This window comes from Lepidochelys kempii, chromosome 1, assembly GCF_965140285.1.
Source record: "Lepidochelys kempii isolate rLepKem1 chromosome 1, rLepKem1.hap1, whole genome shotgun sequence".
NCBI classification, from domain to species: domain Eukaryota; kingdom Metazoa; phylum Chordata; order Testudines; family Cheloniidae; genus Lepidochelys; species Lepidochelys kempii.
This window is the reverse complement of record NC_136380.1, coordinates 255682327-255694625: the sequence shown is the minus strand read 5'-3', so window position 1 is coordinate 255694625 and position 12299 is coordinate 255682327.

Below are 12299 nucleotides of genomic sequence, written 5' to 3'. Positions count from 1 at the left end.
CTCCACAGCAGCCTGAACTCTGCAGCCACTGCTAAAAGTCATCAACCAGGGCCCCTCACCGACAGCACTGCCAGCCCTCTTCTCCCTTTAAACTGAGGGGGATCCTGCTCAGAGGCCTCTGGTGATCACAGCTGTAGCCGTGTGGCATGCAGAGAGAAACATTCCCTCAAGTAGGGAGGTCCCAAGCTATTTAGATCACTTAAATGTAGGGGGCCTTCGATATTTTTAATCACCCTAAATCTGTAGGTACTATCAGATGAGCATGATGTAGCCAGGACAGCATGTTAATACTGTAGAGGAGGCTAGGTCAATGGAGACCCTTCAGGACCAGAGTTTATTTATTTTAAATGTATTCCTTGGAAGGTCCAATGCCAGCTCTGGGATCAAATTCTTCCACTGGTTGTGATTTATCCATTTCAGAAATGGTGCTACTGCAAATTCCAAAATGTTGCTGATGTGCATTCCTTCCCTTGGTGAGCGGTAAACGTGGGAGGTACTAACGGATTACGAAGGGCTGCCTAACTGAGAGTTGTTTCTTTAGACACGGATTATTAGAATAAATGTGTACCAGTGTGTTGCTGAGAGTAAGGTTATGAAGGATGATGGCCTAGATCCTCAAAGGTATTAGGTATTGATTTCAATCAGAGTTTGGTGTCTAAATACCTTTTGAGGATCTCGGCCGCTGTGGAACAGTTCTTCCTGATTACAGGTTGCTAAAGAGCTTTGGGATAGATACTGCTAGAGATCTCTCTACACAGAGTGACATGGAGACAGGACATGTACAAAGTGATGGCTGGAGAAGTATTAGTAATTGTTAAGCTAAATGCACCTTCTGAGCTGAATTGTCTTTAGCCCTCTGTAGCTAACTAAAACCTATATAGCCAAATAGCCTGGGTGAAAGTGACTTAGGCAGACTTGGCAACACCTGTTTTTCTGGAAATACAATTCTATCACTCTTTCAAAAGCTACCTGACGGGAAAGGAAACAATTTCAGCTTGTGGAAAAAGAAGTTCTTGAAATTTAACACTGGGGAGCCATCTCCCTTACAAGAAATAACAAATGGAAAAGAGACCCTTTTTAAAAAAGAAATCAGCATGTTAGAAATAATGGAGAATGAACATTGTAAATGGTATAATTATACCACTGAACGTTGTATATTATTTTATATCAAGGCTTTCTCACAGTATAAGCTGAGAGACGGAGTCTTCTCTTCTAAATCTAGAGCTAAAGGAGCTAATCTTGTCTGCATAAAGTTGAGCCCAAGGAAAATTGCAATGGTTTGCAGCAAAGCTATGGTACTGTGTGCATTTGACAGCAACGATACTTACGTTTGGAATAGAAGAAAAGGAGATTTCTGTAGGTGGCAGTTTTAAAGGGTGGATAAAGTCTGCAAATCCTGACTGGCCTTTTTCGGTGCTGATTCCTAATGGACATTTTACCCCAGGCCCCATCCTGCTTCAGAGGTTGTAGGAAAATCCCTGTGAAAGAACTGCTGACATCACTAGCAGTGACATCACCAGATGGGGTGGAGCCTTGTGGGTGACTGGAGTGTGGATCTCCAGGGAGGCAGAGCTGGGAATTGTGGCAGGGCACACACAGGGCATGACAGAGTGGGAATTTTCTGTAGTATGTTGCATGAATACTGGGTGTCTCAGTTTCCCCTATATGCTGCATTGTTAACTAGGTGGTAGGAAAGGGCTGTTTACTCTCTGCAGAGGCCCAGAGATACAGGTGTGACTGATGCCTAGCTGTCTCAGGTTTGGGGTCCAGATCAATGGAGAGTTTGGGAAGACAATGGCAAATGCAATCGCTGGGATGTTTGGTACCTAGCAACTAACAACCATGGATGGTCCGGCTCTCTGCCGGAAGCCAGCTGTGTTTGACCAGCTGGACAACAAAGGACTGAGGAGGGTCCAGATGGGGCTGGCCCAGGAACTTGAACAAAGACAACACAGAGGGACAGAGCAGGAGCCAAGGGGGGAGCTGCCGGAGGTAAGTGCTGCCCAGCAAGAGGTCACACCCCAACCCACAGTCGTGAGCCCCCTCTCAGAGCCATCACCCTGAACCCTCTCCTGCACCCTGAACCCCAGCCCTGACCCCCGCTCCCAGAGCCAGCACCCTTACCCCCTCTTGCACCCCAACACTCTGCCCAGCCCGGACCCCTTCCTGCACCCAAACTCCCTCCCAGAGCTTGCACCCCTCACCCACTCCTGCATCCAACCTCCTGCCCCAGGCTCAGCCCAGAGCCCCCTCCCACGCTGCGCACCCCTCAGCCCCAGCCCAGAGCCCGCAATCCCTCACACACCCCAAACCCTTATTCCAGCCTGGTGAAAGTGAGTGAGGGTGGGGGAGAGCAAGTGATGGCGAGAGGGCGGGGATGGAGTAAGTGGGGCTCTGGGGAAGTGATGGGGCCTCGGAGAAGGGGTGAGGTAGATTCTTTAAATTCAAAAGTGATCTTCGGTGTAAAAAGGTTGGAGACCACTTGTCATAAATATAAAGGGAAGGGTAAACCCCTTTAAAATCCCTCCTGGCCAGAGGAAAACTCCTCTCACCTGTAAAGGGTTAAGAAGCTAAAGGTAACCTCGCTGGCACCTGACCAAAATGACCAAAGAGGAGACAAGATACTTTCAAAAGCTGGGAGGAGAGAGAGAGAAACAAAGGGTTGGTTTGTCTATATGCTGCTTTTGTCGGGGATAGACCAGGAATGGAGTCTTAGAACTTTTAGTAAGTAATCTAGCTAGGTATGTGTTAGATTATGATTTCTTTAAATGGCTGAGAAAAGAATTGTGCTGAATAGAATAACTATTTCTGTCTGTGTATCTTTTTTGTAACTTAAGGTTTTGCCTAGAGGGATTCTCTATGTTTTGAATCTAATTACCCTGTAAGGTATCTACCATCCTGATTTTACAGAGGGGATTTCTTTACTTCTATTTACTCCTATTTCTATTAAAAGTCTTCTTGTAAGAAAACTGAACGCTTTTTCATTGTTCTCAGATCCAAGGGTTTGGGTCTGTGGTCACCTATGCAAATTGGTGAGGCTTTTTACCAAACCTTGTCCAGGAAGTGGGGTGCAAGGTTTTGGGAAGTATTTGGGGGGAAAGACGTTTCCAAACAGCTCTTCCCTAGTAACTAGTATTTGTTTGGTGGTGGTAGCGGCCAATCCAAGGACAAAGGGTGGAATATTTTGTACCTTGGGGAAGTTTTTAACCTAAGCTGGTAAAGATAAGCTTAGGAGGTTTTCATGCAGGTCCCCACATCTGTACCCTTGCGTTCAGAGTGGGGGAGGAACCTTGACATGGTGGCAGAGTGGTGGGATTAACCTGAAATCATTTTGAGATCCAGTTGAGATTTTTTGAACTAGAAATACAGATTTTAAAAAGGAAATTTTTTTTTCCTTTGGAAAGGAAGTCCAGAAAGCAGCTGAAACTGAAAGCAGCTTGTTTTTTCTTTGCTTTGTGGCCAAGCAGAGACAAAAGGGGATTATCTTTGTGAATTGCAGGTTTTCTTTGCCTGGAGGCAGGGTACTTAACTCCTGCAGGGAAATTCACAGTCTTCCAACCCAGAGGTTTTTTTTCCCCTAAAAGTAAACGGGGGGGGGGGGGGGGCGGGGTGTTCTATCCACTTGCCTGGAGACAAAAGTGGCAGGGTTTGTTTTTTTTAGGATTTTGATTTTTTACAAAGGAGCACAAGTTTGAAAAGGAATTTTTTTCCCTTTAGGCTGCTGGTAAGCAGGTTTCCAAGTAGTTGGAGGTTTTTTGCTTTGATTTGGGCCCAGAGCAGAGACAAGGGAATTGTCTTTTTTCTGTAGGCTGACAATCACTATCAGAGAATAGGTATTCTATTCCAGCACAGCAAATTTTACAGCCAAGTTTTGTTTGTTTATTTCTAAACCTCGAGTGTAAAGTTAGTTAAAAACAGAGAAGTTAGAATGACAAAATCCACGGCTCGACAAAAGTTGGAATTAGCCAGATTTCAGGCTGAGGAAAAACAAAGGGAACATGAAAGACAGATAGAACTCATGAGGCTGAAGAAGGAGGAGAAGGAAAAAGAAAGGGAGGCAGCGAAAGAGGCAGAACAACACCAAGCGGCTGCTCACAGGAGAGCTATGGAGGCAAGGGCCAAAGAACTGGAGGCAAGGGCCAAAGAACTGGAGGAGAAGGAAAAAGAGAGGAAGCATGTGGAGGAGATGGAGAAGATAAAGGCTCAGCAGAATATACCAACAAACCCTAGCAATCCTTCTCCAGGTACCACTCCCCATCCTAGAAAGTTCCCCACCTACAAGGCAGGCGATGATACTGAGGCCTTCCTAGAAAACTTCGAAAGGGCCTGCCTTGGGTACAACATCTCTACTGACCAATACATGGTAGAGCTGAGGCTGCAGCTCAGTGGACCCTTAGCTGAGGTGGCAGCTGAAATGCCTAAAGAACACATGAACAAGTATGAACTGTTTAAATCCAAGGCGAGAGTCAGAATGGGGATAACACCCGAGCAGTCTCGTCGGAGGTTCAGAGCCCTAAGGTGGAAACCAGACATGTCATTTACCCGACATGCCTACCACATTGTGAAACATTGGGATGCCTGGATATCAGGAGCAAGTGTTGAATCTCCAGTAAATTTGCCCTTCCTAATGCAAATGGAACAATTCTTAGAGGGTGTTCCTGAGGAAATAGAAGGATACATCCTAGATGGGAAGCCCAAAACTGTAATCGAGGCAGGAGAGATTGGAGCCAGATGGGTGGAGGTGGCCGAGAAGAAGAAAACTGGTCGCAGTGGGAGCGGAGACCAGAAGGGACAACCCCAGACCACACCCTATCACCAGAGGCCACCCAAAGCCCCACATACCTCCCAAAGAACCCTCCAGACCCCTTATTGTCCCACCACCCTGTTCTCCAGCAACCCACCTCGCCCCAGTGACCCATCAGCTGGACGATGTTTTAAATGTAACGAGCTGGGGCATGTAAAGGCCAATTGCCCCAAGAACCCCAACAGATTACAGTTCATTGCACCAGGATCACACCAGAGGTCCGCAGGCCCAGATACCTCCCAGATACCCTTGGAGCGGAGGGAAACTATGAGTGTGGGTGGGAAGAAGGTCACCGCGTGGAGGGACACCAGAGCACAAGTGTCAGCTATCCATGCTTCCTTAGTGGACCCCAATTTAATCAACCCAGAGATCCAAGTGACGATTCAACCCTTCAAGTCCAACTCATTCAATTTGCCTATAGCCAAGTTGCCTGTCCAGTACCAGGGCTGGTCAGGAACGTGGACTTTTGCAGTCTATGATGATTATCCCATCCCCATGCTGTTGGGGGAAGACTTGGCCAATCATGTGAAGCGGGCCAGGAGGGAGGGAATGGTCACCCGTAGCCAGGCTAAACAAGCCGTGAGGCCTAGCTCTATTCTGGAAACTTCTATCAGGACCCAGTCAGAGGTGATGGACCCGGACCCCAGGCCAATGTCTGCAACAGCAGTAGTGGATCCAGTCCCAGAGACCCAGATGGAACCAATCCCAGAACTGGAACCAGCCGAACAACCGACACCAGACCCATTGCCAGCACTGAATCCAGTACTTGCAACCTCAACACCAGAGGGCCCCATCGAACCTGAACCAGCAGCAGCCGATAACCCTACACAAGAGGCTCAGCTGGAGCCTGAATCCCAATATAGTGCACCAGCGGAAAGTAGTTCACAGTCAACGGAAACAGCCCCATCCCCTACATCGCTCCCAGAGGGACCAAGCCTAGGTCCACAATCCAATGAGAAACTGATGTCTCCAGCATCAGTGGAACAGTTCCAGACCGAACAGGAAGCAGACGAAAGCCTCCAGAGAGCTTGGACGGTGGCACAGAGCAACTCACCGCCTCTCAGCTCTTCTAATCGATCCAGGTTTGTTGTAGAAGGAGGACTTTTATACAAGGAAACTCTTTCTGGTGGACACCAGGAAGACTGGCCTCCTCAGAGACAGTTGGTAGTTCCAACTAAATACTGGGTCAAGCTCTTGAGCTTAGCCCATGATCACCCTAGTGGCCATGCTGGGGTGAACAGGACCAAAGACCGTTTGGGGGGGTCATTCCACTGGGAGGGAATGGGCAAGGATGTTTCTACCTATGTCCGGTCTTGTGAAGTATGCCAAAGAGTGGGAAAACTCCAAGACCAGGTCAAAGCCCCTCTCTAGCCACTCCCCATCATTGAAGTTCCATTTCAGCGAGTAGCTGTGGATATTCTGGGTCCTTTTCCAAAAAAGACACAGAGAGGAAAGCAGTTCATACTGACTTTCATGCATTTTGCCACCTGATGTCCGGAAGCAGTAGCTCTAAGCAACACCAGGGCTAAAAGTGTGTGCCAGGCACTAGCAGTCATTTTTGCCAGGGTAGGTTGACCCTCCGACATCCTCACAGATGCAGGGACTAATTTCCTGGCAGGAACTATGGAAAACCTTTGGGAAGCTCATGGGGTAAATCACTTGGTTGCCACTCCTTACCACCATCAAACAAATGGCATGGTGGAGAAGTTTAATGGAACTTTGGGGGCCATGATACGTAAATTCATAAATGAGCACTCCAATGATTGGGACCTAGTGTTGCAGCAGTTGCTCTTTGCCTACAGAGCTGTACCACACCCCAGTTTAGGGTTTTCCCCATTTGAACTTGTATATGGCCATGAGGTTAAGGGGCCATTGCAGTTGGTGAAGCAGCAATGGGAGGGATTTACACCTTCTCCAGGAACTAACATTCTGGACTTTGTAACCAACCTACAAAACACCCTCCGAACCTCTTTAGCTCTTGCTAGAGAAAACTTACAGGATGCTCAAAAAGAGCAAAAAGCCTGGTATGATAAACATGTCAGAGAGCGTTCCTTCAAAGTAGGAGACCAGGTCATGGTCTTAAAGGCGCTCCAGGCCCATAAAATGGAAGCATCGTGGGAAGGGCCATTCACAGTCCAGGAGCGCCTGGGAGCTGTTAATTATCTCATAGCATTCCCCACCTCCAACCGAAAGCCTAAGGTGTACCATATTAATTCTCTAAAGCCCTTTTATTCCAGAGAATTAAAGGTTTGTCAGTTTACGGCCCACGGAGGAGACAACACTGAGTGGCCTGAAGGTGTCTACTACGAAGGGAAAAGTGCTGGTGGTGTGGAAGAGGTGAACCTCTCCATGAGTCTTTGGCGTATGCAGCGACAGCAGATCCAGGAGCTGTGCACTAGGTACGCGCCAACGTTCTCAGCCACCCCAGGACTGACTGAAGGGGCATACCACTCCATTGACACAGGTAATGCTCACCCAATTAGAGTCCAACCTTACCGGGTGTCTCCTCAAGCTAAAACTGCTATAGAACGGGAGATCCAGGATATGTTACAGATGGGTATAATCCGCCCCTCCTGCAGTGCATGGGCATCTCCAGTGGTTTTAGTTCCCAAACCAGATGGGGGAATACGTTTTTGCGTGGACTACCGTAAGCTAAATGCTGTAACTCACCCAGATAACTATCCAATGCCACGCACAGATGAACTATTAGAGAAACTGGGACGGGCCCAGTTCATCTCTACCTTGGACTTAACCAAGGGGTACTGGCAGGTACCGCTAGATGAATCTGCCAAGGAAAGGTCAGCCTTCACCACACATCTCGGGCTGTATGAATTTAATGTACTCCCTTTCGGGCTGTGAAATGCACCCGCCACCTTCCAAAGATTTGTAGATGGTCTCCTAGCGGGATTAGGAGAATATGCAGTCGCCTACCTTGACGATGTGGCCATATTTTCGGATTCCTGGGCAGACCACCTGGAACATCTACAAAAAGTCCTTGAGTGCATAAGGGAGGCAGGACTAACTGTTAAGGCTAAGAAGTGTCAAATAGGCCTAAACAGAGTGACTTACCTTGGACACCAGCTGGGTCAAGGAACTATCAGCCCCCTACAGGCCAAAGTGGATGCTATCCAAAAGTGGCCTGTCCCAAAGTCAAAGAAACAGGTTCAATCCTTCTTAGGCTTGGCCGGTTATTACAGACGATTTGTACTGCAATACAGCCAAATCGCCGCCCCACTGACAGACCTAACCAAAAAGAAACAGCCAAATGCTGTTCAGTGGACCGAAAAGTGTCAGAAGGCCTTTAACAAGCTTAAAGCGACACTCATGTCTGACCCTGTACTAAGGGCTCCAGACTTTGACAAACCGTTCCTAGTAACCACAGATGCGTCCGAGCGTGGTGTGGGAGCAGTTTTAATGCAGAAAGGACCTGATCAAGAATTCCACCCTGTAGTGTTTCTCAGCAAAAAACTGTCTGAGAGGGAAAGCAACTGGTCAGTCGGTGAAAAAGAATGTTACGCCATTGTCTAAGCTCTGGAAAAGCTACGCCCCTATGTTTGGGGACGGCGTTTCTACCTGCAAACTGACCATGCTGCACTGAAGTGGCTTCACACCGTCAAAGAAAATAACAAAAAACTTCTTTGGTGGAGTTTAGCTCTCCAAGATTTTTATTTCGACATCCAACACGTCTCAGGAGCTTCTAACAAAGTGGCTGATGCACTCTCCCGTGAAAGTTTCCCAGAATCAACTGGTTAAAATCGTCCTTGAGATGTGGAAAATATTGTTAGTCTTTATGTACTTGGTAGTATATTTAGAGATGCATGTGTCTTATTAACTCTGTTTTTCCTAGAGCTCCAGGAAGAAATCCCAGCCAGTGTTTCACCCTAGCTGAGATTTGGGGGGCGTGTCATAAATATAAAGGAAAGGGTAAACCCCTTTAAAATCCCTCCTGGCCAGAGGAAAACTCCTCTCACCTGTAAAGAGTTAAGAAGCTAAAGGTAACCTCGCTGGCACCTGACCAAAATGACCAATGAGGAGACAAGATACTTTCAAAAGCTGGGAGGAGGGAGAGAAACAAAGGGTCTCTGTCTGTCTATATGCTGCTTTTGTCGGGGATAGACCAGGAATGGAGTCTTAGAACTTTTAGTAAGTAATCTAGCTAGGTATGTGTTAGATTATGATTTCTTTAAATGGCTGAGAAAAGAATTGTGCTGAATAGAATAACTATTTCTGTCTGTGTATCTTTTTTGTAACTTAAGGTTTTGCCTAGAGGGATTCTCTATGTTTTGAATCTAATTACCCTGTAAGGTATCTACCATCCTGATTTTACAGAGGGGATTTCTTTACCTCTATTTACTCCTATTTCTATTAAAAGTCTTCTTGTAAGAAAACTGAATGCTTTTTCATTGTTCTCAGATCCAAGGGTTTGGGTCTGTGGTCACCTATGCAAATTGGTGAGGCTTTTTACCAAACCTTGTCCAGGAAGTGGGGTGCAAGGTTTTGGGAAGTATTTGGGGGGAAAGATGTTTCCAAACAGCTCTTCCCCAGTAACCAGTATTTGTTTGGTGGTGGTAGTGGCCAATCCAAGGACAACGGGTGGAATATTTTGTACCTTGGGGAAGTTTTTGACCTAAGCTGGTAAAGATAAGCTTAGGAGGTTTTCATGCAGGTCCCCACATCTGTACCCTTGCGGTCAGAGTGGGGGAGGAACCTTGACACCACTGTTCTAGAGGCTGTTTCAAAGCTGGGTCATAGCACCGATCTTTTGGGGAACAAGGAGTTGGAGGGTATCATGGATCCACAGAACCGGTGCTATGACCCCAGCTTTGGAACAGCCTCTGGGAGGACCTCCTATAGGTCTCACTCTTCCTCCAGGTAAGCTTCAACACCTCCTTAGGCTGAACGTCTGGTCCTTCAGCACCCCTGCTTCACACTGTGAGCTCTATTCAGCGAGTCCCACTGAGGCAGACCTCCAAGGGAGACTTGTACAATCTTAAGGAGCAATGTATCTCAGCCAGCATCTGTTGTGACATTAACACAGCATTGACAAACAGAATTTATTAGTCAACTGAAACACAGCATAGGAAGTCCTAGGTTAGCAGAGGGAAAAGAAAGTTGCAGCATAGTCCATCCTGGTCAACAAAGAGCCCAAAGCCCTGTCCCTCTGACCTCTCTTTGTCCCAGTTCAGGCATGCCCCTGACTGCTTCCAGCAGCCAACTCTTAACTTCTACCTCATGCACCCCCAGTCCTTTGTTCTCCAGCTAGGCAAACACTGCTTGGCTTCCTGCAGAAAGCTTGGCCAGCCATGGTTGTTGGTTGCTTCGTACCAAGTCCCAGTGATTGGATTTGCCATTGACTTCTCAAAAACTCCATTGATACAGGGCCGAAACCCCAGACAGCTAAGAGCCATTCACACCTGAGTTTCTGGGCCTCTGCAAAGAGCAAACAACACTTTCTACTCCCTAGGTAACACTGCAGCACATAGCAGAAATTGAGGCACACATAGGATTTGCAAAAATCCCCACTTGGTCACAGAGGGTCAGAAGGTCTGACTAGACTTGCCTGGAAAGGCGGGCTAACTTAACAAGGGTTAGTAGAGCTGTGAGAATGGAATCTGAAGAGAGCTCAGCTTGTGTCCTGAGTCCCAACAGCTTCCCACATTGGTGGGCTCTAGGGGGGAGAGATTCCAAAAGCCATCCCGGTAACCACTCAGCAATGGTTAATGCTGAGAGGTGACACCAGACACACACAAGTCACAGCACAATGTGTATATTTGTAAAGAATTAAGAAGCTCAAAATAGATTTGTATAGCCAGGGAAAGCTGTGTTTTCTGTATATAAAACTATTTAATTAATGCTTCACATTCCATATTAGATTATATTTGTTCTTAGCATAATAAATAAGATATTTTATTTTCACTAACTCTAAGATGAAGTCTCATATGGTCTACTAAATTATTTAGACACCTGACTGCCACTTCCAACAGTGACACTACATCATAATTACCACATACTAGAGTGACAAATGACACCATCATAGGACCTAATCACATTAGCCACGCCATCAGGGGCTCATTCACCTGCACATCTACCAATGTGAGATATGCCATATGCCAGCAATGCCCCTTTGCCATGTACATTGGCCAAACCGGACAGTCTCTACGCAAAAGAATAAATGGACACAAATCTGACATCAGGAATCATAACATTCAAAAACCAGTAGGAGAACACTTCAGCATCTCTGGCCGCTCAGTAAAAGATTTAAGGGTGGCAATTTTGCAACAGCAAAGCTTCAAAAACAGACTCCAAGAGAAACTGCTGAGCTTGAATTAATATGCAAACTAGATACTATTAACTTGGGTTTGAACAGAGACTGGAGTGGCTGGGTCATTATATATACTGAATCTATTTCCTCTGTTAAGTATCCTCACACCTTCTTGTCAACTGTCTAAATGGGCCACCTTGATTATCACTACAAAAGTTTTTTTTTTCTCCTGCTGATAATAGCTCATCTTAATGAATTAGCCTCTTACAGTTTGTATGGCAACTTGCACCTTCTCTGTGTGTGTGTGTGTATATATATCTTTTTACTATATTTTCCATTCTATGCATCCGATGAAGTGGGCTGTAGCCCACGAAAGCTTATGCTCTAACAAATTTGTTAGTCTCTAAGGTGCCACAAGTATTCCTGTTCTTTTTGAGGATACAGACTAACATGGCTGCTACTCTGAAACCTGACATACTAGAGTGTATCTCTGGGTTTCCGGCTCCCAGGAAGAAAAGGCTGAAACCTTTTAAAATTAAGTTTAAATGAGACAAGGAGTGAATATTAGATGGTAGTCATGGCAGCTGTTCACCACAGAGGGAGGAGGTTGTCACAAGACCCATTAACTTCAATGAGAGAGAACAATATCTAGCCCCAGATAAGGAACTTTAATACTTTTTTTTATTGAAGTCACCAGGTTCATTTGTCAAACTGGACTCTATCCTTCAGTCCCATGAACTTCCATCACTTCAGGGAATAAGAGGAAATTTTTTTAGGACACCATGTTCTTCACTCTAAATGCTATAGTTGGCCAAATGTCACTTCTGGAAACATTGTAACTCAAGTTAGTGGGTTGTACGGGGCCATTTCAGAGACGTTGCTCTGCTAAAATCTAGCTTTATACCCTTAGCCTCAGATCCTAGCATTTCCCTTTCAAAATGCTAGCTGCATCAGTTTGGATTGTTAGTATACTTTGAATTCTGTTATTTGAGTCCTGCAAATGTAACTCCTGTCCTTTAATGAAAGACTGTCTTGCTGGGGGGGGGGTGAGCGAGCAAGCAAACGACTTTAAAATACAATGGGGCAATTCTTATCTCTTTTACAGTGATGTTACACCGTTGAAACTAAAGGAGTTATTCTGGATTTACACCAGCTTAACTGAAATCCATAATACACACACATTTATGAGACACTATCATTCACCCACTTCCCCTGCTCATAATGTTATTTTCC